The sequence below is a fragment of the Aptenodytes forsteri genome, unplaced genomic scaffold (assembly GCF_000699145.1).
Source record: "Aptenodytes forsteri isolate BGI_AS27 unplaced genomic scaffold, ASM69914v1 Scaffold193, whole genome shotgun sequence".
NCBI lineage: Eukaryota > Metazoa > Chordata > Aves > Sphenisciformes > Spheniscidae > Aptenodytes > Aptenodytes forsteri.
In genome coordinates this window covers 17,066,074-17,072,844 of record NW_008795405.1, presented here as the reverse complement: position 1 = coordinate 17,072,844, position 6,771 = coordinate 17,066,074, and positions in this window count along the sequence as shown.

Sequence of the window (6,771 nt, the reverse complement as noted above, 5' to 3'; positions counted from 1 at the left end):
TTTGGGGACGTTGTTCATGTGACAGTCATCCTCTCCCAGTGTGCCCCACATGGGGCTGGCCTCTGATTGCCGCTGGCTTACAGCAGTGCAAAGCCCATGGGTTCAAGGGAGGCCCTCCAGAGCAAGACACAGATCTTTGAATCTAGGAAAGTGATTTAAATTGACAGATTTCCAGGAGCCCCCAGAAACAAAATTGCCCCAAAGCGGTAGAGTTTCTTCAGGTGGGTCCCGAAAGTCCGGGCAGGTGTGGAGGTGGGCAGCTGCCCTGGGGCACGGGGTGCAGTTTGGGTTATTCCTTCCGCGTGTTGTCCAGCCTGGCTTGGCTGATGCGTTCTCCTTGGCCAAGGACACAGTGACCTTTCTCTGTCCCTTCCTTTCCATGGGGTAGTTAAAAACTTGCATGTTCTAGTCTGCAAAAGATAATTTACAAATGAAGTAAAACCTGTAAGGCTGTGATACCCAGCCCTCAGCCAAACTGACCCCTTGCTGGAATACACCAAAGTGCTCCAGAAAGAAAATTCTGCCCCAAAACATACTAGCTGGCTGGAGCTAACCTTTTGAGGAAAAAGGCAGTGTTTCAAGACCTAATGGCCTTTCACACCCTGGTCCTTCCCCAGCGCAGACAGCCTGAGCGTGTTTCCTGGCCCATGTGGCCAATTAACCCGTGCTGATTGCGTTGCAGGTTCAGCTTGTGTCCGGCAGCACAGGGGGTCGCAGCCATCCCAGCTCAACGTGAACAGACGCGGTCAGGGAAAATAGAAAACTTGCTGTTAAATCCTGTGATATTAGTTCACTGGCTTTGCTTGAGGTCAGAGGCTTTCAAATAAAGAAATGAAAAAAGTGAAATGGGTCAAGGCAACAAACAGGGAAACTCAGAGTTATTCACTGAGCAGTCAGTGACAGTGACACAGGGACAGTACAGGGGAAGTAAGCTGTTGTGGCAGAGCTATGGTCTCATTGCAATAACGAGAGATTGCAAGCCTTTTACATGCTCTCTGATTCCTGCGTCCATCGGTTCTGTTATTCCCTGGATATGACCATTTTTAAGGGTGAAGACTGGCTCTTTGGGAGGCCTCAGGCATGCAGCAAGGGGGTGTAGGGCAGCAACTGTAGAAGGAAAATATTATATCTAGGTCCTTCTGCAAGGGCAGTGGGGTGTAGTTAACCACGCTGGAACAGGAACTGCTTTTTCAGGTTGACTCTCCATTTCACACACACACCCCACCGTGCATCTGGTCACAGACGACGATAGAGGTGCTGGGAGGAGAGGAGATGAACTGGGACGGTGGCAATATATGGTAACAGCATCATCTGATGGAAGTCCTGGAATGACTATGGTCCAATACAACTGAAACCATCCATGTAGTGTGTGATTAAACTGGTTTATATTGTTCATGGGGTGTCCATTCCTCATGCACACTGCTATCCTTGCCACATAAGTTTTGCAAGAGTTAAAGAAAAAAGCAAACCACCACTGCAAACAAAAAACAGCCATTAGTGGTGGCCAGGGAAGGAATGTGAGACCCAGGCATGCCCGCAGCGATGCTCTCTGCCATGTCCAGCCCCCAGCCGCATGCAACGCAGGGACTTCCCGAGCCATAGCTTGCATCCTCTTGCTGGTGCCTTTTGCATCGCAGTGCCATCAGTATTGCATAATAGATGTCAGAAGGGAGGATGGTGGGAGTCTCTTCTCCATTTCCAAACTTGCTGCCTTAGCCTGATTGAAAATCTAAGCTGGTCTGGTGGCCGAAGGGTGCACAGGGACCTTTGGACCTGGGCTCAAGTCTGTGCCCTGCTGCAAGCTCATGACATGTGTCCAAGGGCAGGTCACATCTGTGTTTCATCTCCTGGTCTGTAAAATGCAGCACAGCTCTTTTCCCTGGCGCACAGAGAGAATGAATACTCAGCACTGGGCTATGATCCTGGGCACAAGAGGCCATCTAAATAGATGGCTATTCCAAGGAGGAATAAGGCCAAATACCTCTTCCCCCAGTGAAACAGCAGTGCGGTTCGAGTCAGTTGGAGCATAATGTGATTTCTGCAGGGTTATTGCTACACATCTGCCCTGAAAAAAAGTACAGTCCACTTCTTTAAGAATTTTTTGGCTTGGCTCGATTCCATTTACATTGCGAACTGAAGCATGTCTCAATGGGAGCAGGCAAGTGCGTTGTGCTGGAGATATAAAGCAGAGAGCACACTGTAGTGAAGGCTTTTAAGCCCAGTCCTGTCCAGCTTATCTACATGCTTAAATCTATGCAGAAACACATGACTCAAAATCACTTGTGTGGTTAAAACTAAGTATAAGTGTAGCAATATGGACTCTATTACATTAACTCAACTTATAGGTTTTTGACTGAACTACGCAGGCTGTTTGGGTTTGATTTCTCCCAGCCATTGGTAACTTTATGAGACTTGAGATTGCTCAAAGTTGTCTTGCTGATGCTTTCCTGTAATAAGGGATAAATTAAAGCAAACAAACGCAAAGCGAAGCAAACACAATTCAACTGCGTGGAGGAAAGCCAATAAAAATAATGCCTGATGTCCTCAATTTTTGCTTGATGTGGGCTGACCTGATGGATGCACATTGTGGCTGTGTCAGCTGGACTGGGGCACGGTGAAATCTGTGCGCGCTGCTCTGCTGTGCTGCTGGAGATGCTTGACAGTTCCACTTATATTTGAAAAGCAGGTTTGGCTAGGCACCAAGCCAGCCTCACACATGATAGCCTCTTCCCTAAAGAGCTACAGGCTAAAGCACATGTTGGACAGGGGAGAAAAGTAAGAGAGCAGAGGGCAGAGGAAACATGAGACAGAGGACTCGTAGGGCATGTGCATTCCTGGGCTGATGAACTTGCCATCTGTCTTGCTTCTGTGCAGGGTAAACACAGTGCCCACGGTCCCACGGCGGAGGCCGGAGGGAGGCTGAGGACAGCACTTGCCCAGCTGCTGGTCTGATGGATACTCAGCCGCCATGGGCTCCCTGCGTGCCTCTGTCCTCTGTTTGCCCACAGTGATGTCTCCAGGTAGCTCCTGGGAGGAGCAGTTTTTTAGCCAAAGGTGCAACTGCTACCCGGGCTAAGACTGCAGAGGTTTCCTCCTCTTCACAGCTGAGCAGCCACATCGAGGACTTCCAAAGGTTGCACACTGCTGATGAATTACCTGTCTCCTCCATGTGATAAGTGAGAAGGACCAATCTGCTTTCCAGAGCTATCAGGTCCCCTCTGAGACCGACACCATGTGGCCCTGACACCTGGCTTCAGGAGGCAGCTTGGTGCGCACGTTGTCTCCTTGCAGCAAGGCCACGGTCTTCGCCCCAGATCTCGGCAGGATGCACTCTGAGCTCCCCATGGCCAGCTCCCCACGCTGCACACACAGCTCATCCCTAGGTTTCCTTTCCCTCCAAGCTTAGGTGGGTTCTTGTCAGAGGTAAGTGAGATAACAGCATCTGTCAGGGCTGGGTGGGGATGGAGGTGGCTGATCACCACTCCATCAGCTGGTGCTGCATATGCCTGGTGGCCAGCAGAGCTGCTGGAGCAGGATCAATGCCCACTGGGAGTGGCACCCTTGGGGCCCCAGCAGACACAGCTCAGCATATTTCTGACTTGATGTAAGCCAGGGGTAATTCTGTCCCATGGCTTCAGCATTGTGCAACGCATGTGGACACTCTCTTATTCTGCGGTCATCTCCCTCTCCTTCCTGCTCCTCCCCCAACTGATCTGCGTAATGTCCAGCATTGAGACATTTTGGTCTGGCTATAAGAGATGATAAGTGATGCCTGATGACCTTCATTAATGACATTACTTGAATTCAGCTGGATGAAGGACAGACAACGACTGGAGAGCAGACATGCTGAGCAACACACTCCTCTGCCATAAAGAAAATGCCTTGATCTGGGCAGATGGCAGCTAAAATCGGGGCTAGGAAAGACCTCTGGCCAAGCAGCTCAAGAAGGGCCTCTGTTTTCTGGAAGCTGTGGCTGAAGGCAGGGTTGAGTTTAGGACAAGGTGCTGTTGTTTGTGGGACTGGTTGCTTACAGACTGGTGAAGGTGTATCTGCAGGGCTGTGGTTCCTGCGGCTGAGGGGCAGCAGAGGGCAGGGTAGGGTACTCCCTCCTCCAGGTTCCTGCTGCTGTTTAGCTAAATTTTGGCTCAGCACGCACTGCTGCCTGAAACTTCACCCTTGAAAGTATTTTGGCCTCAGATTGGCTTCTGTGTGCAGCACAGCCGTGGCTGACAGGACAGAAGCTTTGCAGATTGACAAAGAAATCCTGGCTGGGAAAGGAAACCTCTCCCTGAGGTTGTGGAAATACCACACCGTTTCTTGGCATGCTTGGTACTATATAGCAGGAGGGAAATAACCCATTCTCTGCTTGTTTTTTTCCAAGAGAAGCGAAACTGCATTAAGAACTGTTGACCACACGGAAAACAGGAGAGTCAGATGGTCTGAACCTCGACAACATATCATCTGTCGCTGATGGTGCTCATGTTACCTTTGTGACAGTTGCCCTGCCTACAGATCAATGGAAAATGAGTACTTGCTTCTAGCTAACTGCGTCACTGCCAAATATAGAGCCACATGTCCTAAGCTGGTTGTCTGACCTTGAAGGCTGTCTGTCTGGCTTTCAGTTGCAGCTGTGACGTCCCTCCTGTGGCTCTGCCCGTGTCCAGGCACTTGCCCCCAGCTCGTGCTGTGTACCGGAGAGCCACCAAGCCCCCAGGAGATGCCTTTGCTGCCCTCATGTGTCATGCCTGTGGCTAGGAGTATTTGGGGGAGCTGGACCACTGTATTATGGTGCTTCAGCCCCTGATTGTGGGTTTGCTGTGTCTTTGGAGGAGGAATGCCGTAGTCTGTCAGGATAATCCATTGCTACCCAGTCACCTCACGCTGCAATCACCCAAGCCAGGTTAAAGAGCACAGGCACAGCCAGGTGTTCATAATTTGTTCTTCCACCTGAGAACACCATTGCAAATGAAGACATGAAAGATGCTACACCAGCAAGGCCCCCTGCCTCTTCCCACTCCTGTGCTCTGGCTTGTGCCTGTTGGCAGCCTCTGACAGAGGCTCACCTGCAGGAACGATCAGGAGTTAAAGAGCTTTGCTCAGAGACCAGCTCTGGGTCCCCCTTCCTGGTGCTGGTGTCAGATCACCCTCCCCTCCCATGGCACAACCATCCTCCTCTGGCATCTTCCCAGGACATCCAGGCAGCTATCACCTTCCTCCTGGGAACTCTTCCTGTTCCCTCCTTATCCAGGAGATAGACAACCACTTGATTACAGCAATGGTTGTTTCCCATCCTTACATATGCAGGCAGGGATTTCCCTCCTGCAGCAGCTGTCCGACAAGCAGCTCTTTGCTGCTGGGAGAGATGACACTGTCCCCGGCCGCAGGGTGACTTCTCAGCCTGTCCTAGAGGGGAACACCTCCTTCACCAGACCTCACAGGCTGCCCTGATGACACGTGGGTGAAACACCTAAACAGAACAGCCATGGGAACCTTCACTGGCTCCTGAGACCAGTCACATCAGCCTCTCGGGGCTGATGCCCACCCTTGTCCTTTTGGGCATACCCCGCATATATTTGTCTACCAAAAGCTTCAGAATTCAGAGAATTCAGAATTTCAGGACTCCCAATTCGTCAGTCCTGAATACTGGAAGTAGAGGTAAGACTGTAAGATCGTAACATGTTTCCTAGTTATTAAATTATTTTGTACAGTTTATTATTCAAAATGATACTAATTGCCCATTCTCATACATTTCAATATAGCTTGACTTGAAAAACATGTACTACTGAAAGCAGAAATAATAAACTGAAGCTTGTGGTATAGAGTTGTTCATATGAGATAGTAGAAACTTACACTGGAAAGAACAACATCATACCTGGATAGAAATAGAGTTATTTTGTACAGAAATAGGTTTTTGTACAGAAATAGTGTTACATGGAGAGATGGGCTTTTGCCCCTCGCCCACAGGGGACATGGAGAGTGAGCTTTTAGGGTAGGTGGAAGGAAGGTGGAACATTTTCCTTTTCTTAACTGTGGTTTCTACCCAAGAAAAGTTGGCTTAAGAGGTTGTTCTGGACGATGGATGAATCTGGTCTTTCTTCAAAAGCTGCTATTGATTTCATGCTGTACGTGCTGATCTGACAAAATGTTCCCCAAGTAAATGCAATCTGAGCTCCCTGAGAGAGGCTTCATAGAGAAATCAAATCAAACAAAAATGGGAGCTTGGGCAGTTCATGCATTCCACAGTAATACTTTCGTCTTTGTGATATTTTAATGGATCAGAAGGAGATGCTGAGCTGGACAGTTAAACAAAGACCAACAAAAGACTTTTGAGCACAGCCAGAGGCATGGCAGGTACTCGAAGGCTGCTCTCCCACCTTCTCAGTCTCTATTTCCGCAGCCTTATTTCTCTAGGGCACCTCCTATGTTTCTTTTACTGATATACAGCAAAGGTTATCTGGATTACTGCTCGCGCTGTGTTTTGCCAGCTCCAGGATTAACAGTGTTACCTGTGAGATCTTCGCAAGCTGCCAAGGTTCCTCCAGGAGCAGGTCTAGCCCACCCAACGTGTGCAAGAGTTACCCTGGTTTGGTTTGGCCCCCTTTTTCAGTAACTCTTATGGGTCTCTCTGCCCCGTGAGATCACAGGGCCGGTCTGTGGGTCCTACTTGCCTCTCTTGAGTTACCCCAAGCCCTGTGATCCCTCGGAGGTGGAATGGGATGCCCCATCCCGAGCACCCTGGGGAAGGGACACAAGGCTGTTCAGAGCTGCTTT